Genomic DNA, 26,084 nt, shown 5'->3' on the forward strand with positions numbered 1-26,084 from the left:
AGACTGAGAAATTCCATCATCTGCCATCTTGTGCAAGCTAGAGGCTCAAGAAAGCTGGTTGTGCAATTCAAAGCCTGGAAAACAGGAGAGCAATTGTACACATTGTAGTCTGAGTCTGTAGGCCTGAGAACAAGGATGCAGAGGGCAAAGGAGGCAGCCATTCCAGCTGAGAGAGAGAGAATATATTTGCTTTCTATTCAGCCCCTCAGTGAATTGGATGGCACAAGCCTACACTGGGAAGGCCATGTGCTTTACTCAATCCATTAATTCAAATGTTAATCTCTTCCAGAAACACCCTAAGACACACCCAGAAATTATGTTTAATCAGATATACAGGCATCCTGTGCCCAGTTAAGCTGACACATAAAATGAAGCATCAGAGGAATTTTTGGACTGACCTATTGCAAATGGGGAAACTATGATTCAGAAAGAGTAAGTAATTGGTGTGTGGTGTACAAGCTGTGAATATTGCCACTGAAGTCAGAGACCTTGGCTTAAATCCCAGCCCTGCAGAAGTTACCAGATCTCTCCAAGCCTCAGTTTCCTCGTGCATGAAAGAATAACAAGGGTATTGAATTACCCAGAGTTCTGAGGGGAAACAGATGGCACGGGAAGCGGAGAATGACTTACAGAGCTCTGGGAAGGATCAAGGGAAAATATGAAAACTGGTAAAGCGCATGGGAGCGGGATCAGGATGGAAAGGTCTGGCAAGTGTGGGCCCTCCTGCCAACCCAGCCTGAAGAGCAAGGAAGGGAGTGGCCCTGGGAACCTCCTGAGAGCTGAGGCTGCAGCTGCCTCTACCTGCGGCTACAACTACAGGGGAAGCCAGGGAACTGGAGCACCAGCCCCAGGCCAAAGAACACGGCCACTGCCAACGGGCAGCCAGAAGGGAGTGTGCCAAGAGGACCAGTACCTAACCTCACTCCCCTCCTGACTTCTGACCTCCCACTGGCTCAGCTGGGGACTAGAGAGCGAGGAAGCCAACTGTTGTGCCCTCACAGGCACCAACAGGAGGAAAGAGATAGGATATCCATCATGGATGCTGTGATAGTGTTCTCCAGAGAAACAGGATCAACAGCAACATGTATGCACACTTGCAGAGGGCAGGGGTAGGGGAGACAGTGTAATCGACAGACAAAAGGGGAGATATTTTATTTATTTTGAGGAATTAAACATGATCAGGGGAACTACTGAGTCTAAAATATGCAGTACCAGCCGGGGGGGGGGTGGGGGGTGGGGGGAGGGAATTCAGGCAAGAGCTGATGCTGCAGCTGAGTCCAAATTCTAGAAAGCGTCAAGCTGGACACTCAGGCAGGACCCTATGTGATGGGCCTTGAGGAGAGTGCCCTCTTCTTCAGATCATGGCCTTTGCTTTCCTAGGTCTTCAGTTGGTTGGCTGAGGCCTGTCTACATTATGGGAAGTAATTTTGTTTAACTCAACTCACCTAGGCTAGGGATACAATCCAAGGGTAGAGTGCTTACCTCCTGTGTGTAAGGGTCCAATCTCCATCACTAAACAAAAATTTTAACTCATTCAAGTGTTATGTTAGTGTGTGAGTTATACAATATATTATATACTTACACAAAGCACACTGTTGGGAGAGAGGAAGTCGTGAGTGAGGGAAGCATTAAATGAATGTGTTTTATTGACATCATTGAGTATGGCCATGCCAAGGACCCCAAAGCCTCAGACACATGGGAAAATGGCAAAGCCTTCCTTGAGGGTCCAAGTATGGACGTTGATAGTGTGTGAAGAAAATGTCTGCTGTAGCTCCGTCCCCTCGGATATTTACCGTCAGAAGACTGCTTTCCTCAGAGACTGCTCTGTGTGTTTGCTTGATCCAGTTGTATACCATACACCCTGCCTCCTTGTTCAGCTGTATACAATAACCCAGCCTCCACGTTCAACTCTATTCAACAAACAGGCTGAGAACCCTTTCTACTAGAAACAAGCTTTTCTGTGTGCCTGTGTTTATCTTTTCTTCATTCACTCACCAACCCAGGCAGGTCTATCCCTGGAACCACATGTGGACACCATGTATGCACACAGCAATAGACCTTTACAGCTGTGTCTGTTCTGGTGTTGGGCCAAACATTTAGGCACCATAGACTATCAAATTTGGCATTTAGTTTTTACCATGGCAGATATCTACTCCACATTCCTGGCATGGATATTGATTCTATGTATTTTAGACTGAGTATTCTGCAGAGAGTTGAAAGTAAAATGATACAGTGTTGCCTCTGGTATAATAAATATCCAGTAAATGTTAACGTTATTGATTGTACCTAACTCTTGGGTAGTATGCCATAAATTACTGTTAATGTTACAATGGTTTAACCTTGAGCATTTGCTCTTTTCTTGTCTACATCTTTATGTAATAAGGCTTTATCAGGACCTGTTGATTTAGTTATCAACACTGCGATAACTAAATGACTTGCTGCTGTTAAGGAGGAAGTCAGTGCTAGGGAGCTGTGAGATTCCTCCTCCTTCTTGGACTGGGGAACTGATGCATTGTGGAATAGCACTTCCCTACTGGGTGTCAGGAAAATTACTGCAGGATTAAGAGATGTGTTCAAAAAATTCCTTCCCCTGCACAAATGCAGCTGTTTATTCAAAAATCAAACAAAATTAAGTACCACCTTATTTACTGAGGAGGCTTTCCACAACCTTTATTGTGTTGCTATACCTTGTAAATCTGCTGGTTAGTTCCTAAATTTAGGTGCCCACTAATTCTTTTACCCTCCGAGCATGTGAGAATGTCTTGAGGACTAGGCTGAAGAGGACAACACTGGGGAATACCTGGGACCACCCTGAGCGCTGCTCTAAAAATACTGTCAGCCTGTTCTCTTCTTCCCTGTCCTTCCTTTCCAACAGGGGAGAATCTTGGGAAACCAGAGACCCGGGTTCCGGACAAGCTTTATAATTTGCAGGGCCCAGTGCAAAATGAAACGTGTGTGTGGTTGGTCTGTGTGTGTGTGTGTGTGTGTGTGTGTGTGTGTGTGTGTGAGAGAGAGAGAGAGAGAGAGAGAGAGAGAGAGAGAGAGAGAGAGAGAGAGAGAGAGAGAGAGAGAGAGAGAGGTCTGTAATTCTGCAAACCCTTTATAATTTCTACAGTTTTGCCCTCTGAACCTTCCCACTGGGAGTGATCATGGATCTCACAGCTGCCTTTATCCAGGCACTCAGCAGGCTTCTTATGTGTAAGGGAGGACCTAGGGTAAAGAGAAAAGGGGGAGACCATAAAGCCTTGGGCTGTTAACAACACTAACTCTAACTCTCTCCTCCTTGCTTCCAACTCTGCCCACGTGCCATTCTGAGACACAACTGGGACAAAGGTACTCAGGCCCCGAACCCTTGGAGGAAGCCACGATGCGCCCAGGACTCCCGCTGGGAGAAACACTGAGTTCCTGTCTTCCTGCATCTCAGCTTTTCTCTTGTCTTCACACCCTCCAGGGTCCCATCAGCGCAAATGCGGACCTCCTGTCCGAGAGCATCCCTTCTCTGTGAACCTTGCTCACCTCCCCCATCCCATTTTGGTTGGTTGGTTTGGTTTGGTTTGGTTTTGAGTTTTTAATTAAAAAAAAAAATTATAAAAACTGAGAATTTGTGTCTTCAGCCAAGTGGTTCACGAGGGATGATTGTCAACAGCTCTTCCCATATCTTAAATACCTGCGTCTCCTTGGATAGCTTGAATGCACGGAGTCACCGCAGCAAAACTCGGAAACATCATGAATCAGGGCTCCTTTACTGGAGAGCTGTTTGCTGAGCACTTACAGTACACCACTGCTCTGACTTCGCGCTCTGCTGAGGACCCTTCGCAGAGTTCAGAGCAGACTCTGATCTCCTGGTGCTAACATAGCTAATAATGGGAGCAATAAGGAAAAGAAGATTCCTAAGTATTAATATTCAGAGGGAACCACACACAGGGCAATCATCCTGTGTTTCCTGACTCCATCCCCTCCAGTCTCCATCTTCCTGTAACTGTAACCTGGGGTATATTTCTCCTTTTGAAGAGAAAAATTAATTTTTAAAAAATCATTAGAGTCTAGCACCTGAGACTTTTCATATAAGGCTATATGAAATTTCATCTTTTTAAAAATCAGGAATGCTTATGGGTTTCCTTCCTGGAGCACCACAAGGGATTCTGATTCTATTAGAATATTGGCCAAGAGCTGCAGGTACAGCGGGTGGTTAACTGATGGATCAGACACTGTAGGAAAGTTAAGCAGGTAAGTTCCAGGACTACCCAATGCAATTAGGGTGTAAATTTAGTGATGTACAAATTATACAAAGATTGTGGATGATGTTTGAAAACTAGATCTTGATTGTGTCCTACTAACAAGAAATATAATCCAATGAATTCTTGTCCCCCCAAAAGTTTTATGTCCCATATTATAATCTGCTTAGCTAAATATATTTACTATCATAAATTTCAAGCAGATTTTTAAAAAAACCTTTGGATGTGTACGTGTGCATGTATGGGTATGGTGTGTAAATGCATGCCACATCTGAATGCAGGTGGAGGTCAGAGGACAACTTTGTAGGACAAAGCTGGGTAGGAGTGCTGGGGTTATAGACACATGCCACTATTTCCAGCTTGACATGAGTTCTGGGGAGTCTAACTGAGGTCGTCACACTAGTGTAACAAGCATTTTACCTACTCAACCATTCCCCAACCCCCAAAATGGAAAAATTGAAGTTCTTTTTATTACATTATCAGCCTTATTCTGAAATGTTCATTTTTTTTCAGCAGACATGTATTGCGTCCTTCTAGGTACTAGCCATGGGTTCTCTACAATGGGAACACAAACGTGCAAACTGTTAACCGTGAATAATATCTCTGCTGCCTGGGGGCTAGTATCTCAGTTTGGAAGAGATGGCCCATGTGCCTAAACACAGATCTAAGACAGGTACATGTGGTAGAGCCTGATTAGGCGAATCCAAGTTAGAATGTGGAGGGGGGCGGTGGTGGGGGTGGGGTCGGGGTCTGCCGGGAACTGGTATTTAAGTTGAGATCTGAGGAACAGTCTGCAATCAAGGGAAAAGCCGTCTGGCAGAAGCAGTCAGTCAGCATAGCAGAAGACCCAGAAAAGAATACGTTTGTCATTTTCAAAGGCCAAAACGCTGGCTAGCATGTGTGCAGAGTAGAGTCTGTACAGAGAGGGCCAGAAAGAAACCAGAAGCCAGGTCCTGGAGACTTCAGGCTAGACTAAAGAGTTTGGAAATCACTGTGCATACAATTAGAGGTCATTGGTTGGTTTTAATAGAGGAAGTGATGTAATATAATTCATGTGTTTAGAAGATCCCTCTGGCTGCCTCTCTGAGAATGCAGTCAAGTGGAATGAAGGGATGGCATAAAAATCAAAACATCTGTAAGGTGACTAACTCAGATTTCAAAAATGTCATAAAATGTGGTGACCACAGGATCTGGCATAGACTCCACCATCACACCATTTCATTTTTTTTAAATTGATAGAAATATGATGGATTGGATGAAAGTTATAAAAGGGGAGATGATGGCTTCCAGACATGACTTACAGTGATAATACAAAGATTTACTAATGCGTTGATTATAGAAGGGAAGAGTCAAGAAATCAAGGCTTAGTGTTTTATTTTGCTTTGTTTTTGTTTTGTCTTGTTTTTGGCTTAAGAACCTGTACTATGGTGATATGGAGAGTGATAATCTCATAAAATGAAAACTCTCCATGGAGAGATACCTTTAAGAAGAACAAAAGAGTTCTGCTTTATCCACACCAAATAAGGAATGTCTATTTATCATTTTTATGTTTTTAACCTGTTTTAAAATATTTCACAACAACAGTTGTTATAATGTTTATGAGTATGATTATGCGCACACATTAAGTCACACCCTAAGGACAACCTGTTATCCTAATTCTGAGTTGAACCTTCAAGGGTGATTTAATAACATGATATCAGAAAATCTACCCTCCAGATGGCACTGTAATAGGCATTTTAGTTATTGTTATTTCTAGACAACACTAAATCATTGGCAAATTAGCATAAAGAATGTTATAAATGGATTTTTATTGGAGTAACTGTGAATGCTGATTAAATTGGTGAAAATACATACATTGGTTCTTGTGTTCTACAGAAACCATTTAGCCTCTAATAAGCATGATATAGTCAATTTAGAAACTACTTTACTCCGTGCACTGTGACTATAGCCCAAATCTTGGTCACTTAGTGATGCTCTCCCCAGTATTGGTTCTGAGGACTCCATGCCAAGGCCAGCAATGAGGCAAAGTGCCATTCCTCTACAATAATTTTGGGTCTGATCCAAATGAGCATGTCATCATCATTTAGCTAAACCACCTGGAAAACAAAGAGATAGGATTTTGTCAAGCTTAAAACAACATCAAAAAATAAAAAAATAGAACTATCTAATTACAGCATGATCTTGTGTGTAGAAAATTCTAACAGTCCATTAAGACTATTATTCAAACTAATAATGAGTCCTGCATAACAGAACACAAAATCAATATACAAAACAATCAATTTTTTTACTTGCAATGAAAAATTCAAAGATAAAATTAAAGAATTAATTTCATTTTCATCAAAAAGAATAGAAATTCTCCTTAACACAGAAGTTCCCAACCTGTGGGTCATGATTCCCTTTGAGGATTGAACAACCTTTCATAGGGGTCATTTAAACCACTGGAAATCATAGAAGTTCCCATTACAATTCATAACAGTAGCAACATTATAGTTATGAAGTAGCAACAGAAATAACTTTATGTTTGGGGATCACCATAACATTAGGAACTATATAAAAGGGTTGCAGAGTTAGGAAGGTTGAGAACCAATGCTATAACAAATTCACTGAAAGGAGTTTAAATTTTATACTCTCAAAACTAAAATGTTGCTGAAAGAACACCAAGGGTATCCTTAGTGTGATGGTGCACACCCATAATCCCAGGATTTGGGAGGTAGGGGCAGGAAAATCAGGAGTCCAGTCATCCTCAGCTACATAGTTTGGGATCAGCCTGGGTGTTGTGAGACACTGTTCCTGGAGAGATGTGAACAAATGCCCACTCACCACAGATAGGGAACTGAGAACAGACCAAGGCACAGATACCACCAAGTCTGACTTGGTGCACCAATGCATTTTCTTGGGGTTACTTACAGGAATATGGATGAGTGGTTACACACAGGAGTATAAATGACTCAAAGACAACTGCAACACCAGAGCTGGTACCAGCATGGGTGGCAGATCACAGCAGCTGGAAACCTGTAGTGTGTTGTACAACCTACAGGCAGATCATCAGGTTGGAGAATGTCCTTTCCCAGAGGCTCAGTTGACTGACCCTCTTCTAGGCAGCTCCGCTACTCTTTGTCTCTCCTAGTTAGTTCCGCCAGTCTCTGTTTCTTCCAGGTAGCTGGGCTTATCTGGGAGTCAGTCTCCTTTAGCTTGCCTGAGCGTGGCCCTTGGCATTCTCTCTGTTTATATACCCCTGAGGAAGGAGGCACTGAGTGAATCTGGTCAGCTTCAGGGACTTCCTGAAACTATTTTGAGATGTTTACTTCCTGTCTTAATGAACATCCCTGTAGGATGGAATGTTTGAGTCTAGAAAGAAACTGCTACGCAGTGCTGGGCTACATAGTTTTTTGTTTTTATGTTTTAAAAGGGAAAGACATCCCATGTTCAAAGATGAGAAGACTAAGTGGTTTAAAAGACAATGTTCTTAAAACAACTTTAATATAATCCCTATTGAAGACTCAACTGAAATTTTATTCTAAAATTGGTATGAAAATGTGAAGATCCCACAATAAAAAAAAAATCTTTAAAAAAAATGTTAAAAATGAAGGATAGAGTCGAAAGATTCACATCTCTGGATTTCTCCAAAAGAAAAGAATCTTGGCATGATAAACAACAGCCTTTCCACATTGTAGAATGAATTTTAAGTAAATCCGGTCCAGGCAGCTGTGTGCTCTCTTAGTACATCCAGGCAAGAAAAGTGATAGAATAAGAAATATTTATAAAGGAGTGTTGAGAGCAGTTATGGCAAAAAGAAACAAAGTAGAATGATAAAAATGATTGTCAGTTGATCAGCAAATATTCAACTTTTCCACAGTACTTTGGCCCTGTGCTTTTCTTTCTTTTTACTTCTTCTATGTTAGAAAAAAAGTCATCTCTGACACTCCCTGATCCAAGCTGGATGCAATGGCATTCCCAGGAAACTCTGCTTCTCTCTCCTATCTTTCAGGTCTATAGATAAAATACCTTCCAACAATTCAGCATCAAGTTTGTGTTGCGTTGTGTTTATCATCTCTGTTCTCTTTAACAGAGGACCCTCTCCCTGCCACATCAGACATGAACCCTATGCCCATCTCACTCAGTCCAGCTCCATAGTAGCCCTCATCCCTGGTCTCCTCGAATCCTGATTTCTCATTGTTACAGGACTCCACTCCTATGTTCTAGACAAACTTGGAAGTTTCTACAGTATCTAACTGAATCTTGCATCTTCCTTCCTTCTTTCAAAACTCTCTTTTCAGTTCCTCTCAATCTCACCTTCCTGCTAATTGATCAGCTCATAGAGGCTCTGTGCCAAACACAGGCAACTTCAAGCAAAAGCCAGCAACTTGGAGGAGGAGATAGTAGACCGTGATCGAGCATACTCCATGCTGTCTCAAAGTGCTGGCAAGCTAAGGCTGTCAGTGCAGATGCCTGTGTTTACCCAACTGTCTAATGCAGTGGCTATTCACTACAGAGTCCAAGTATGGATCGAACAAAATGCCCAACCCCAAAATAAATTCCACACATAGACGTGTGAGTAGAACTCTGATGCACAGAGAAATGTTTCACCACAGAGATGGTGAAAAGGCAAGGCTCGACCACATGAAATAAAATCCTCCTGCAGTAGACAGGAAAGCTCTGCAATAGAGACAAACAAAGCCAACATGCCATCAAATCTGCGATTGCAATCAAATTCAGCCACGCCTTCACTTAGGTTTGGGGAAATCTGCTGGCTTGTTTTTTATCTTTCCTTTTTTTCTCATGTCCTTTCATTGAGAGCTGAATTGGTAGTGGATCCTCCTACATTTGAATCCCAGCGCTCAATAATCCCCAGCCAATAAGGGTGGCCAACCATGTGTCCACCACCAAGTCAGTTTCCTCACCATGTTCACTCTGATACTGCTCACTGCCCGGCTTACCTCGTCCATTATTGAGAAACAAAATAGTGTGTGGATTTATTGTAAAGGTCTACATAATCACAAAATCTTACTATATACTCATTATTAAAACAAGATAGACTTTTAGAGTAATACATTTAAAAAAAATGATTTGCAATGCAGCATGCTCACTGTGCCTAGGGAGACTGATACTTTGTTATATAGTGACTTTCACATCATATATGTTCAATAAATAACTGCATCATTGATTTTATCTCTCCTCATTCCTCGGTACCTAAAATTTCAACAAACACAGTGTTTAACTAGAGGAAGTGGTTAAAGTCTAAGTAAGTGAAATGGGAAATCAGCACTAGAACTCATAGTAAGCTGTCAGTGACTTTTGCTAAGCCAGATATTGTTGCGAAGAGCCATCATTGTGTTTAGAACTCAAAGTGGTCCACTGTAGGAGGAGAACGTGTCATTCTTTCCAAATTCATGATCTTTCCATGGCTGATGCTTTGGTAAGAGCCAAACAACAGGAGAGTACTGCAAAATGCTGTTTTATGTGCATGATGGAACCATTGCATCATGAACTCACGGCAGTGTGGTTGTTGGCTATCAACAGTCATGGATATGGAAGAGTCTCAAGTGATTATACCCCTTCTGAGGAATTATTGGCTATTGATGGCTGTTGGAGGAGGATCATTCACTGTCCTCATCAATCGTGTACCCCCTGGCGGACCCACCAGCCTCCTGTGGCTAGTTGAACATCCATGGTCATCTAGAGAGCCCTGGTGAAACTCAGTGGCTCACAAAACAAAACAAAATGCGGAAGTGGGAAAGGGATTTGTTGAGAGATTAGGGGACAGAGTCAATAAGTCTGGAGAAAATAAGAAAGAGTGAAGAAAATTAGAAAGCATTATACACATCTGTGAATTGCCAAAGACTACATTTTACTAATTAAAAAAGTAACTACTACACTTTGTACACCTCAAAACAACACAAGGAACCTTAAGGTGAACAAAGTAGAGAAATACAGTCTGTATAATAAAAAAAAATCAAAGTGCTTACATTATTATGAAGAAGGCAAGTACTTTAATGGAAATAGTTGGGATATGGTGAGATAACTCTCTCATAAAATATTTGATCAATAATCACAAGGGAAATAGTAAATACCTGCAGAAATTGTTTCAAAAAAATGAAAATTACCTTGGAATACATTGTCACCAGTAGGATTAACAAAATATTATGAGTCCTTGTTAAGGATTCATGGCTTGTAAATCCTGACCAAAAAATAAAATCAATGCATTCTTTCCTCAGGATCTTTGGAAATATGCAGGAAAGTAACTATAAGAGTATATTTTAAGCAAGCAATCCCACCTCTAGCACTCCTAAGGAAGTATTCAAACTATGCATAAAAACCTGTGGTCAAGGAGATCACTGCAGGATTGAGTCATAAATTGAAAGACTACATTTTTCAAGAATGAAAAAGCAATAAAATTAATTATAAGATCATACTTTCTGTAGTCTTTGAACATTAGTTCACAGAAGATTATTAATAAGGGAAATTTCCCTCACCAAATTGCTAATTTTAGAAAGCATACAAAAATAGATGCATAGTGTACTTTGTTTTTACATAGAACTCTGAGGAGATACAGTAACTGCTGAGGTGATACTGGTAGATGGAATTATAGGCTCCCTTCAAACTGGCTGTGGTAAATATGTATTGCTTTATAACAAAAAAGTAAGAAATTTTCCAGTAAAAACATTTTTTCTTAATAAAAACGTCTAATCTCAACTTGGAGGCTTTTTGGGCAGTTTAGTTATTTGGTTCCAAACCTAACACTGTTTCAACCACTTATTTGCTAAAAGCCTCACAATGGTGACCTTGCCCTTTATTTGACAGGAATACCATGTGTGGCCAAATGGCTCAGCTCTTCATGCAATGGTTCTCAACCTGGCCACCTGCCAGAGCTGCCCTGGTGCTTTGAAAACCTACACACTAGGCTTCATCATGTATAAAATCCCTCTTCTGAAGGTATAAAGTAGATAGAACTTACCAATCTGGTGTGAGTGTGTGGGCATGTGTGTGAGTGTACATATATATGTATGATTTGCCTAAAATTCTTTTTAATTTGTGGTTTCCCAAGTATTTCCCATATACTTAAGCCCTGGCTTTTCACAGTCTTATTCTCTATTTACTCTATTTGTTCAACTTACTTGGCTTAACTTGACTGTAACTCCAGGAGTAGAGTTGACAGAACATTTTTTCATGCAACCAACACATTTTACTATCTTACATAAGAATTGGATTTAACAGATTACTGCCTCTGCAGGCATGTACCACCAGAAGCTACTGGCTTGGCAGACTTGTTGTTCTACAACGTACTTACTATTTCCAAGTTTCTTCTTTCTTTTACTAAGTGGCCATACTACAGCCCATTTCCTTACTTGGTCACTTACCGATGCAGTGGGAGATTAGGTACAAAATCAGCATCGTTCTTGACGGCCATTCGTTTGCAGGTGTGCCTTGCTGCAGGTTTATGGTGGTTTTCAAAAAGCAGGCATGTTCAAGCCAAACCATTTTGAGCATACTATGGAACAATGGGACTTTAACTATACATCATTTGTTCCCTAAATAATAAATAAGACTCCAACTCTTTTCTCTTGAGAAGCTTAGTTAGGCTGAGTTTTCACTGAGGAGCTGGATAAGCTTCCACGCAGACATTATTTCTACACCCATGGGTTCATTAGCTTCAAAAGAAACATTAACCCTATCTTTGTCTTGAGGGCTAAGGCAGTAGCCAACTACATAGATCAGATGCATTTTAAGGAATTGCCATAGAATACAATCTAAAGTTCAGTGTGACTCAATATTTTTCCTAAAATTCAGTTAAAGAAACAATATTAAATGAAATAGTTTAAACATGCATACATTTAAAAATCCAGAAGTTGATTTATGAGTGAAAACACACAGAAGTCAGTTGTGCTGGCATACTCCTATAATCCCAGCATTTGAGAAAAAGAGAGAAAAAGGATAATTGCCATGAGTTCAAGGCCAGCCTGAGCTACACAATTAGACTCTGTCTCAGAAGAAGGAGAAGGAGAGAGGAAAGTAAAAAAGAAAGAGAAGGAGAGAGAGGGTGAGAGGAGAGAGAGGAGGGGAAAAAGAAAGAAAAGAAGGAGTTAAGAAAAGAATAAAGAAAATGAGATCAGCTATGCAGAGACAAGAAGAACTGTCTAAAAATCTCTCAATCATTCATTAAGGAAATACCCATATGTCATACTGAGGACTGCTAAAAGGCACAACATTGAAAATGTATTTCTGTGCCTATAATGTAGTCATTACTCATCAAACTGCAAGAGAATTTTCCTTAAATATTTTTGTTTTAATGGTACAATCTGTTTCTAAAGACAACATATACCCAGGGAGTAAAATTTAAATAATTTATCATAAATTGAGTGTAAATATATTATAGACATTAATAACAAACTGTCCTCTACAGATATAGACTACTAATATTACCACTAAGATTACCATGCAAAATAATTATTGCTCACCTGATGCAGGCTGGAAAATTGTCCCCAGGTCAAGAGAGCAGGAAAGTTAGCCCTGCCGTTCACTGACTGCAGCACTCAGAAGAGCTGGCCCTGCACTTCACTGACTGCAGCACTCAGGAGAGCAGGTCCTGCACTTCACTGACTGCAGCACTCAGGAGAGCAGGTCCTGCCCTTCACTGACTGCAGCATTCAGGAGAGCTGGTCCTGCCCTTCACTGACTGCAGCACTCAGGAGAGCTGGTCCTGCACTTCACTGACTGCAGCACTCAGGAGAGCTGGTCCTGCACTTCACTGACTGCAGCACTCAGGAGAGCTGGTCCTGCACTTTACTGACTGCAGCACTCAGGAGAGCTGGTCCTGCCCTTCACTGACTGCAGCATTCAGGAGAGCAGGTCCTGCCCTTCACTGACTGCAGCACTCAGGAGAGCAGGTTCTGCACTTTACTGACTGCAGCACTCAGGAGAGCTGGTCCTGCCCTTCACTGACTGCAGCACTCAGGAGAGCTGGTCCTGCACTTCACCTGAGCAGAACTCAGGAGAGCTGGTCCTGCACTTCACCTGAGCAGCACAGTAGAACTGGCCCTGTTGGCAGGGGCACAGGCAAGCTGGCCCTAAGGCATGACAGCAGAAGAGCTGACCCCATGCCCCCATCTACCAGGTGGTAGTATGGGCAAGGGAAAGATGCCCTTCTCCCTGTCCCTCACTGCCTGCGTAGGCTGGAGAGCTGACCTCAGGGGCATGAGAGTAGGAGAACTGGCCCTGCCCCTCTCCAGCTGCAGCACTAGGAACAGGGTCCCCTGTACCTCTCCTGGGCAACACAGTAGAGGTGACCCTGATGGTACAGGTGTGGGTGAGCTGGCCCCAAGGGTGTTGAGAGCAGGAGAACCATCCCCATCCCTTGCTGCTTGCTGCATAAGGTTAGCTAGCCTGGGTGGAGCTGGAGAGCTCAACCTGGTGATGAGGATTAGGGAGAGTTTGTGGCCTGACCAATCCAGCTATCACCCAGGCCCACAACCTGGTCTATGAGTTCTCCCACCCCTATATCCACCCCATCTATGATCTGCCAGAGCATATGAATGGGCTGGTCCTGCAGATCCAAAGCTGCAGGATCTCCATAACACAGGCCAACAGCAGGATAACCAAGAGGAGTCCCAGTAAGGGGCCAGCAGAAGCCGGGGCCCTGGAACCAGACCAATGACTCATTGCAATGAGCACTTGAAAGAAATGATATATGGACTAAAGGGTATACTGTGTGACTCACTTTGTGGCTTCCATGATGAGACTTTTTTTTTTCTTTTAAATTTTATTTATTTTTTTTGTTTTGAGGTGAGGTTGCTGGTATGATTGTGATTCATGGTGTGCGTGTAACGGTTTGGAAGAAAATCATCCCCAAAGGCACTATTAGGAGATGTGGCTTTGTTGGAATGGGTGTGGCCTTGTTGGAAAAAGTATGTCACTGGGGAGACTGGCTTTGAGGACTTATACATGCTCAAGCCACACCCAGTGTCTCAGTTCACTTCCTGTTGCCTGTGAGTCAAGATGTAAGGATTCTGATCTTTCTCTACAACCATGTCTGCATGCACACTGCCATGCCCTACCATGATAAGAATGAACCAAATCTCTGAACTGTAAGCCACCCAATTAAATGTTTTCCTTTATAAGAGTTACTATGATCCAGACACTAGACCAACAGCTGGAGAGCCTGCATGGGACCAAACATGGACCTCTACATGTGGGCAACAGTTTTGTTGCCTGGTCTGTTTGTGGGCTCCCTGGCAGTGGGATCAGAATCTATCCTGGCTTTTGAAGTGCATTCCATATGGTGGGATGCCTTGCTTAGCCTTGATGTGTAGGGGAGGGCCTTGGTCCTGCCTCAACTGAATATGCCAGGTATTGTTGACTCCCCCATGGGAGACCTTACCCTTTCTGAGGAGTGGATAGGAGTGGGTTGGGGGAGGTGGTGGGGAGCAAGAGGAGGGGAGGAAGGGGGAACTGTGGTTGGTATGTAAAATTTAAAAAAAATAAAAATAAAAGAGTTGCTGTGGTCATGGTGTCTCTTCACAGCAACAGAAGCCCTAACTAAGACAGAAGTTGGTACTAAGGACAGAGATGTTGCTGTGTGCTGCAGACCACAGGAATATATGATAAGAATTCAGCTGGTTATGGCAAAGTCACTACCTGGAGGGATCAGGGAATCCCTCCAGAGGAAGCCAAATTCCAAGGAGTTTTTGGTGTTACTTGGCTTGTTATATATCAGCTGTATTCTGTTATGAAAATCATGTGTGCTTTCATAGTATTCCCAATTGACTTCTCCCTAAGAAGGGCTAACAATGTGGACTGATCACTCTCTGGACATACACATTCCAGGACTTTTGGAGAACAGCCTCAGAAAAGGCTTTCTCTGGAATCAGATATCTCCCTTAGCCACTTTCAAGGACTAACAGGAGACACCACCTAGGTTGACATCCAACTTTCAAGGACTAACAGTGATAACAGCCCACATGCAAGTCTCCTGACTTAAGGTAAATTCCACAAGGAGACACCGCATAGGTGAGGTGGACATTAAGTAATAGCTTTACACAATTTAGCTTGGACCCTCACCCTTTCATATACTGGGACTTCCAGGGCACGGGACAGAGAAGAGAAAAGAGAATGGAAGAAATAGATGGGTAAGAACTTGAGAGGAACAAACTGAGATGGGGAAGAACTAGATTGAAGGGCTAGAAGAGGGTTCTAGAGGAACGAGATGGAACATGAGGAAGAGCCAGATGGGGAAGAACAAGATGAGAAAGAAGGAGATGGGAGAGGAGCTGATATGGGAAAGAACCAGATGGATGAGAGCCTAGAAGGGGCAGAACTAGATGAAGAATTAAGATAGAACCTGGAGGGGACAACAGATAAATGTAAGGAGAAATTGGGCAAGAAAGGAGCTAAAAAAGAGAGCAGAATATAAGCTTGTAGAGAGGGAATTGACAGAATAATAAAATGTATGGACTAAGGAATTTCATGTACATAGATTCATTTCCTTTCTTCAAAGATTAATTATCAGCTGGTTGTAGATTCTTCCTGGACCCTGGGAGGGGACTATTGAGGGGCTGGACCCCCATAGTCCCCGATAGCTGTGATAGATGGGACTATGTTTTTGTTTGAAATACATGGACTTTGGGAATTTGGGATAGGAAAGCAGTGGAATGCTTTAAGTACTGCTTAATGGGCCATACTAGTAGGAGCATAGAAGACAGTGGTGCTAAGAGTTATTTGAACTGTGGGGTCTGGCTCAAGAGATTTCAGAGGAGAAGAATATTCATATGTGGCCTAGAGATCAGCCTTGTGATATTTTGGTGAAGAATGTGGCTGCCTTTTGCCCTTGTCCTAAGAGCCTGCCTGAGACCAAAGTGAAGAGTTTTGGATTAATTCCATTGGCAGAGAAAATCTCAAAACAGCCTAGTATAGACCCTGTCATGTAGTTATTAGTGGTAACTCTAGTGAAGATTTATAGTGAAAAGGAGCAAGGTGAGCAGGGCAAATTACAAAATTTAAAACTTGTGGAGAAAAGGAGCACCAGGAAGTGGAATGGAGTCCTGTGTTCAAGGAGATAAACAGATTAAGAAATGGAATAAAGGGAGTGGTGACCTCAGAGTGATATCCCATCCAGCTAATTTTCCAACTTGTGAAAAAGAATTAAAGAAAAGCTTAGAGCTGGATATGGTGATGCACATCTCTAATCCCAGTGCTCTGAAGGCAGAGGCTGGCAGATATCTGGGTTTGAGGCCAGCCTGGTCTACAGAGTAAGTTCCAGGACAGCCAGGCAGGCTTAGACAGTGAAGGAAACCATGGGAAACAGAAAGCCAGTGAAGATGTAAATGAGGGGGGCATATTCCAGCCCTGGCAAGCAGCAGAACTTGTCAGCTTTGGCCCTGTGGTTCTGGCTTTAAGAATAGAAAAAAGGTGTTATGGAATATTCCTCCTCAACTAAGGAAAGCCACTGAGGCCAGGCAAGCATCAGGGGTGCCCCTGAATGGAGGCCTAGAGAGATCATTGTGTGAAGCTGTGAAGGAGAAGCCTGGACTGCCTTGGAGACCCCAAGACACTGGATATGCCAGAGCTGTGGGATACCTGCTGAGGAGAACTACTAACAGGGAGTGGAAGCAACCCAAGAGAAAGAAGTGTGTGTGGTCAAAAAAGATGAAAGGAGTTGGGATCTGAAAAGCATCTTGACATCAGACATGGAGATGCAGAGTTTGGAGTTTGCCCAGCTGGTTTTTGATCTTGCTTTGGTCCAGTATTTCATCACTATCATCCCTTCCTTATGTTTGGAATGCTAATGTATATCCTGTACCATTATATATTAGAAATATGTGATCTGTTTTTTTTTATTTTGATTGTATAGGGGATTACAGTTAAGAGATTGCATGAATCTCAGAAGAGATTTTGAACTTTGGACTTTTAAACACCATTGATATTGTGATAGACTAAAGGGACTTTTGAAGTTGGACTAAAGGCATTTCTGCATTATGATATGGCTATAAGACTTTGGAGGCCAGGGAGTGGAATGTGGTGGTTTGAAGGAAAATGGCCCCCAAAGGGAGTGGCACTATTAGGAGGTGTGGCCTTGATGGAGGAAGTGTGTCACCATGGAGATGGCTTTGAAGTCTCAATCCACACCCAATGTCTCAGTTCACTTCCTATTGCCTGCAAGATGTAGAGCTCTCAGCTATCTCTCCAGCACCATGTCTGCCTGCATGCCACCATGTCCTACCATGATGATAATGGACTGAAACTCTGAAACTGTAAGCCACCCAATTAAATGTTTTCCTTTATAGGAGTTGCCGTGGTCACGGTGTCTCTTTATAGCAATAGAAACCCTAATTAAGACAATGTGAAATCAGCAAAGAATCAATAAAAAGTAGGAAAAAAAGAAGAAATAATTGTTGCTAACATTTAAGCAAGAATCCTCACACCTATCTATTTCTGGAGTCACAGACTATCACTGAGCAACAAGGATGGCCAAGTAACTTCTTTTATATGCTTGTGGATACAGAGAAGAGTATGGCATTATTCTCTTTACATTATTACATTATTCTCATTATATTATGAATGCCATTTTAGCTTGATTTTGATTAATAATCTCATAATGAATAAATATTGTTTCACATTTTCTAAGAGACCTCGTATAAATGTGTAATTTTAAAATGCTGTTATAATAAGCACATGAAGTTGCATATATCCAAATTGTGAAATGTGGTAGCTTAATGTCTTTATTGTGAAATGATTACCATAGTTGAGCAAATTGATAGATCCACTGCCCATATGGCTACTTCTCATGTTGAAGTTTATCCAGTAAATATCTACATTAGTCATTGTTGTATTGTCGTGACGAGATAGCTGACAGAAACAACTTACATGCAGAAGGAAGTCATTTTTGCTCATGGTTTCAGAGCTGTCTGTCCTTCGTAAGTTGCCTTCGTTGCTTCTGGGATGTGATGAGGTGGATCACCATCGGGAAGAGAGTTCAGTAGAGCTGGTTGCTCTTCAGGGCAGTTAGGGAAAGAGACAGCAAGAGAGGGACAGGATATGGCTTTTAGGAGTTGCTCCCTGTGGCCTACTTCCTCCAACGAGGCCCTACCTCATATGTTCTACCACTTCTCAAGAATGCTGTGGTGGTTTGAACTCACCAAACAATCAACCCACTGATGTGGTCAGAATCCTCTTAATCCAAACACTACTCAATGACTGGATGTACCAGCTGATGAGCATGCCTTCAGTGCATGAACCTGTTGGCCTCTCATACCCACCACAGCAATAGCTGGCTAGAACAATACAGCAGTAAGTCTAACTTCTCACAGCAAATGTGAAGGTCACGCGGAACATCTTTACATATGCTGGCAACTTTGTAAGATGATCTGATTAAAGAATAAGTTTCTAAACATGTTTTTTTTCTAACCAAAGAAGTATATGTTGTTATGACTCAGGATTAATTTACAAAATATGCTAACCCAGTGTATTCTCTCCTACCAATAGCTTTCTACCTATTTTTACCAGCTTGTCCAAGTTTCCTTCACTTTTTAAATAAACAAATAAAAATTTAAATAGATGAATGACTACACATAGCTTCTCTTCTGTCAAGTGCTCTTTCACACCTTCAGTTCAATTTTTTAGAGACATGTATCCTTCTCTTAACGATTTACAAAACCCTCTACATGATAGAGCATTTAACACTTTATATGACCAACAAGTTGTAAGTTTATCTTTTACCTTTTTTGTTATTACAATTATTTTGTCATCCACATTTAATACCTTATCATTTGCAGATTGGAAATGATGGAAAACATCGAGTGCCATTCCATAAACTGAAATTTCCACTTAATCCTTCATGATCCAACTTGAAGTCCACATCTTCTCCTAAAGCCCCGTCTCCTTCCTCATGGTAGAATGGTCTCTCTCTCTCTCTTCCTTAATTCCTACTCATTGTTTAGTTTATTGGGCAATTGATCACACAGTGCCTGATAACATAGCTGAGAATTACCTCCCACAGTCAAGCCTCATTTGTCCACATGAGCAATCAACTCTGGAATTGTATCATAGTCTACATTTTCCTACTCACTCCTTTAAACAAGTAAGTGTTCAACAAACAACAAATAACAAAGGTTTGTTCAAGGAAACAAGTACTAGGGGAGAAGGTGACAGACGGCACTGACTGGTTCAGGGTGTGATGGTGTCCAGCTTACCGTTCTGCCAGGCAGGTTGTTGACCTCCATTATATTTCATTCTGACATTAACATCGAGACAAATCTATGTCTTAATTAAAAGGTCAGACATACATCCCAGTTTAGTCAAAGTACTCCCAATTTAAGCCAGTTATGGGTGTATAATTATTAAACGTGCCCCCTTTGCACTCTTGAGAGATGTGGATGTAAATTATACCCTCAGCATGTTTATTACCCTTGCATCTCATTTACTTCTTAAACTCACCAGCTACCTCGGCATTTAAAAAGACAGTAGATAAAGATCGCATTTTCCAAATGGAATGCAACTTTTGGCCCCTCTTCATCTTTTAGTTAATTAAATTTATATAAAGCCTAAACTCGAAAGGAATCAAGGACACATTCAATGTACAGATGAAACATTTGCTTCTCCTAGGACATTTTTAAAAGCCAGACAGACTTTTTTTTTTTTATTGTGCATGTGTTTTCTTCAAATAGACCGAGAACTTTCTGTGGTGCTATTATCCTTACGTTTTCTAGCCTTTCTCATCTCACTTAAAACAGTCTTCATTGGTCATGCAATAAATTCTGCTGTGAACCCACGGGGTAGGGGAGGGGGCGCTATGGAGGCTTTAATGTGCTTTTTGATGAAGGCTCTCCTTCCCCCGATTCACAGCGAGTCATCACAGACACAGGAAAAGAAAATATCCCTGCGAGTGCCCAGTATAAAGGGGTAGGAGGCAAACACTGTCAGATTATAAGATTCACTTTTCTGTCCTTGGCTCAGTTGTTCATGGCTACAGCTCATCTGAATTAGATGTGTCTGAAAATTCAATTACCCCAACTGGAAACATCTGGATCTTTTCTTCTCTCTTTAATCCTTTGTCCTGGTGACTTTGCCAGAAAGTCCATATCCCTTGTTGGTTTGGCAGGAAAATTCCAAGGGCACAGTTAAAAGTGGCGTAGCTGGTGGAGATGTTTCCTGATCTGTTTTTCTCAGTGTATGTGGCTACTTTCCCTATGTAGATTTCAGAGTCACAGAGTTATATCTATGTAGAGACCCTGGAAGAAAGTTGACATAACTCTGTATTTTATAAAGGGAAATATTTGGAGCCTAGCAAAACGAAAGGAGCTGCTCAAGGGTGTAGCAGGCCTCTTAGAGGGTCTTATTAATAAAGTCAAACCTGAGCCAGGTACTGGGGTGAACGCTGGAAGATCAGAGAAGCAGAACAAGCCACAGCTTCCTCACCTCAACAGTTCCTCAGCTGATCCTGTTTCCTCAGACTGGAAGCTTCTGTGTCCTCATCCCAATGGCTCTCAGCTGAACTGCTGCTCAAAAGCCTGAAGCTTAACCAGCTAAAAGCTTCTAGTTTCTGGTCCTCACGCCTTATATATCTTTCTGCTTTCTGCCTCACTCCCTGGGATTAAAGGCTCACTTTCTGGGATTAAAGGTGTGAGTTACCGTGCCTGGCTGTTTCCAATGTGGTCTTGAACTCACAGAGATCCAGAGGGATTTCTGCCTCTGGAATGCTAGGATTAAAGGCGTGTGCTACCACTGCCTATCCTCTATATTTAATATTGTGACTGTCCTGTTCTCTGACCCCAGATGTTTATTAGCGTGCACAATATTTTGGGGGAACACAATACCACCACACAAGGGTACATAGGTAACTATAGCAAACTTTTGTTTTCAAAAACATTTTACCTTTTTTTTTTTATGATTCTAGATCTGGAACCATTTCAGCATACCTGAATCCAGATATCCTGTGAATATTACAAGTATCTTGTTCCAGTCTGTATTATCAGTGTTAGGCTGATGTTAAATATAAGAAGATTATTATGCATCTAAAATATATTTAAATGTCTTGAGCAACAGTAAGTTTTTTAATATTTAATATTTTAATATTGTTATTTGTAGTGATATTGAGTCATAAAATTAACTTTTTTAGATTAGAAAATTTTAAACAAACTCAGATAGACATGTTTGTGTATGTCCGTAGCTAAGAGAAGCACAGGAATTAGGAGCTGGTATGGGAGATTATTTGTTTAATCGTGAATCATCATGTACATCTAACCTATGCTCCTTTTCATGGAAAAAAGAAAAGCCCTGAAAACACCGAGGAAAGAGAGGTAGAAATATATTTGGCCCACAATTCTAGTTTCTAATTAGGAAAAACAGGAAATGAGCTTTTAGTATGATTGCATTGTAGGGGACAGAGACAGCCCATTCAGATAATCCGGGCATCTAGTTCTCTACACTGGAGATGAAGGGTTTATGATTGTATTGTAGGGACAGAAACAGCCCATTTAAGGTAAACTGGATATCTAGTTCTCTACACTGAAGAGAAAGGGTTGATCCTTTAGTCTAGTTGTGGCCTCATGCAGTAGAGAGGTTATAGAATTCTGAGGAGCAGAACAAGCAATCTTAAAATAAGATACCACACACCTAAGGGTACTAAAAAGATATTTTAAAATATATTTAATACTATCTGGGCATAAATTCTTATCTTTCCTTCCCCTAAAAGTATTCAAAGTGACATCTCTGTTTTGTTACATATGTTATAAAGTCCCTGGTTCTAGAAAAGTGAAGGTTGTCTAACAGTCCTAATGATCGTGCAGCCACCATTTACCGACCATTGGCACAGCTACCGTCTACTGGCCATTGGCATGGCTACCATCTACTGACCATTGACACAGCTACTATCTACCGACCATTGGCATGGCTACCATCTACTGACCATTGGCACAGCTACCGTCTACTGGCCATTGGCATGGCTACCATCTACTGACCATTGGCACAGCTACTATCTACCGACCATTGGCATGGCTACCATCTACTGACCATTGGCACAGCTACCATCTACCGACCATTGGCACAGCTACCATCTACCGACCATTGGCATGGCTACTATCTACTGACCATTGGCACAGCTACCATCTACTGACCATTGGCACAGCTACCATCTACTGACCATTGGCACAGCTACCATCTACCGACCATTGGCATGGCTACCATCTACTGACCATTGGCATGGCTACCATATACTGACCATTGGCATAGCTACCATCTACCGACCATTGGCACAGCTACCATCTACTGACCATTGGCACAGCTACCATATACCGACCATTGGCACAGCTACCATCTACCGACCATTGGCATGGCTACCATATACTGACCATTGGCATGGCTACCATCTACTGACCATTGGCATGGCTACCATCTACTGACCATTGGCATGGCTACCATCTACCGACCATTGGCATGGCTACCATCTACCGACCATTGGCATGGCTACCATCTACTGACCATTGGCATGGCTACCATATACTGACCATTGGCATGGCTACCATCTACCGACCATTGGCACAGCTACCATCTACTGACCATTGGCACAGCTACCATATACCAACCATTGGCACAGCTACCATATACCGACCATTGGCATGGCTACCATATACTGACCATTGGCATGGCTACCATCTACTGACCATTGGCATGGCTACCATCTACTGACCATTGGCATGGCTACCATCTACCGACCATTGGCATGGCTACCATCTACCGACCATTGGCATGGCTACCATCTACTGACCATTGACTTTCATTCCAAGTACATGACTACAGACTTACTATTATTATTTTGAAATTCAATGGATGGGAGAGGCAAAGAAAAGAGAGGAGCCAAAGAACTTGGGACCAAGTCACAAGGAAAACTAATATACCCTTCTCAAAACCAGGAACCCTGACAAGGCAGGCTTATTTCAAGGTCAGGCCAGCTCTGGAAGCTTTTTCCCATGGGTCACTGTGATAAACAACATCACCTGCCAAATTTTCCATCACGTCTTTTTCTACCCAGTTGTCCATAAACCTGTGTCACCTCTTCTGAAGTCAGATAGCACCAGCACCCCTGATGTGGATGCGTCTTGATTCTCAGCCTGTTGGCTTAGAACATATACCTGGCTATAGTCTCCTAGCTACTCTGAACCCTGAAACCCATCTTGAATCCTTTCTTCTCTTGCTTCATCCCCCTATCCTTGGCCATGAGCTTCTACCTCTGATCTGTTCCAGGGTTTGTCTCTGAACTTTGTGATGGCCAGGTCGGTTTGCGTCCTCACTCCAGACCGCCTGTGCTACCAGCTCAGCTGGATGTCTCAGTGTCTGGGACAGGCAGCATCTAATTTGATTTCTAAGGAATTCCATCTCCTGGCACCTATGCCTGTCTTAGTTCAGGTATCTATTGTTATAAGATGACATGACCAAAAGCAAATTAGGGAGAAAGAGGTTATTTCATCTTACAACTCTCAGATCACACTCTATCACCAAAGTCAAGACAAGAACTCAAGGCAGGAACCTGGAGGCAGGAGCTGAAGCAGAAGATGTGAAGGAAAGCTGCTTGCTGGCTTGCTTCATATGGCTTGTTCAGTCTGCATTTTGTTTACTTGTTTTGTTTTGTTTTTCAAGACAGGGTTCCTCTGTGTAACAGCTCTGGCTGTTCTGGAACCCACTCTGTAGACCAGGCTGGCCTTGAACTCACAGAGATCCACCTGCTTCTGCCTCCTGAATGCTGGGATTAGAAGCCTGTGCCACCACCACCCAGCTAGCCTGCTCTATTATACAAGTCAGGACCCCTTGTCCAGGAGTAGTGCCACCCCCCCATAGACTGGGCCCACTCACATCAATCATTAATCAAGAAAATGCCCAACATATTTGCCTATTGGCCAATTGTATAAAATGTTTTCTCATTGAGAGTGCCTCTTCCCAAATGACTCTATCTTATGTCAACTTGACTTAAAACTAACCAATACAGTGCCCCACACAATTTCTTCCCTTTACCAGCTAGACCTGGTGACTGAGTTCCAACCCACTGAATCTAGAAAAAGTATGGGATATAACATCTGATACTAGATTACAAGAAATACTGTGGCTTTCATCTTGGGTAACTTTCCTTCCTCTCACTTATTCTAAGGAGTGGCAGTTGCAGCATTATAAACTGCCCCCACAGAGGTACCCTCTTGGAGAATTGAGGGACATACCGTGTGAGGATCTGAATTCCGCCAGCAATCCTGTGAGTGACTTCAGAAGCAGTCACATGCTCTCTTTGACAACCCTTCATGTGAGACCTCAGCTCCTCTCCATGGAGCGCAGCCCTGGAAACTCACTGCCTTGAAGCAGAGGCATCTAGCCGAGCTCTATACGAATTTCTCACAGAAACACATGTGGAGCTGCTAAATTCTGTAGTTAATTTGTTGAGAGGCAGTAAATAACTAATGCAATATGGGCTCCTATATTTGTATACAGAAAACTCATAGAAAGTATCCTAGCAGAAATGAATTGGACCTGAATACTTGGAGTGATTACAAGCTATTCAAAACAAAAATGTTCACAAGGGACTTGGTAAAAGTAGACTTGGGCGCCACTACAGGAAAGAACAGTAAATCTTCAGAATCAAAGGTGTAAAGTCATAGAATAGAACAACTGGTTTTGAAGGCTTTGTCAAACAGATATAAAGAATAATCTCTTCCCTTACCAGTTTCACTTACCAGAGAGTGGAGAGGTCATCAGAAGCATTTGGAAAGGTGTGTAAACTGCTGTGGCCTTATCTTACCCTTCACCCCAAACTGTGATGTACCTGTGCAATCCTTTACCTTTGGGTTTCTATTGAGCAGACTTTCTTCTCTCTTCTCTTCTCTCTCCCTCTCCCTCCCTCCATCCCTTTGTTTTTCCTTCTTTTTGCTTGTTCTGTTTTTAATCTCTTCAATTAGTTATGGACACTACCCCGTTTTGGGTCTTTCAGTTCATCTCTTGACTTCCACCTTTACAAGTTTGCCCTGTTAAGTCCATCCATTCATCCTCCTTTCGTACAGCCAGGCCTTGGCAACAGATTAAAGGAGAGCATCTTTGCTTCAACATTGTAAAGAGACTCTTCTCCTGGAGTTTATAGGGGTGGATGGTGAAACCATTAGACCACTGGAGCTTATTTTTTACTCTACTGTGAGCAAGATCGAACTTTTTTTTCCCTCTAAAGTGTTGCCCAATCATGGAATCTGTTGTTTAAATTTCTCTTTCATTTTAAATGTTCTGTTATGACACATTAAATATCCACACATAGTTGCAAGTTTTAGGCCTTTTTTTCCACCTTCTTCATTTAAAAACAATGTCACAGTCTTACCATAGATTTAGAGTGTGTATTGGTAAGTTTTAATGCAATTCCATTACTATAATCATTATTATTCCTCTATACTTTCTAGATATTCTTTTGCATTGATCTTTTTTTTCCAGATAAGCAATTTGGTCATATTTTTAAGATGAAAGAGATAGCTAGTAGGCACAGTTGTTTTGAAATTAGATTAAATTTAATTTGGGGACCAAATATACAATTCTTCACTTTCCTATTCAAGAGCAAAAAAAAAATTATTAGAAATTGGGTCGACTGCACAAAAATCAATTCAAAATAGATCAAAGACCTTTGTGTGAGACCTGACACTTTGAAACTGCTAAAGAAAAACACAGGTAAAACAAAACACCTCCAGTCATAGGCAGAGGCAAGGACTTTCTGAGCAGGACTCCAGTAGCGTAGGAAAAAATCCTCAACCCTGACAAGTGTGGTGACATGAAATTAAAAACCTATACAGCAAAGGGGACAATCCCCAGAGTAAGGGACAGCTTGAAGAACGGGGGAGGGGAACC

General features: G+C 41.9%; 1 long non-coding RNA gene across 2 annotated transcripts in view; it reads right to left on the minus strand.

The window, feature by feature from the left end:
- Window positions 1-6,026: 6,026 nt before the first annotated feature.
- The window catches only part of LOC131905650 (uncharacterized), a 38,169-nt gene continuing 18,111 nt past the window's right edge, over window positions 6,027-26,084 (minus strand). The window contains exons 2-3 of one of the 2 annotated variants that reach the window (XR_009378006.1): window positions 18,093-18,219; window positions 6,027-6,331 (exon numbers count right to left, since the gene is read on the minus strand). This is a non-coding gene — a long non-coding RNA (uncharacterized LOC131905650). Of the gene's footprint in view, window positions 6,332-17,929; window positions 18,220-26,084 lie in introns of those variants that run through there. The other variant, XR_009378005.1, reaches the window with a different exon arrangement.

The sequence above is a fragment of the Peromyscus eremicus genome, chromosome 3, assembly GCF_949786415.1.
Source record: "Peromyscus eremicus chromosome 3, PerEre_H2_v1, whole genome shotgun sequence".
Lineage (NCBI taxonomy): Eukaryota > Metazoa > Chordata > Mammalia > Rodentia > Cricetidae > Peromyscus > Peromyscus eremicus.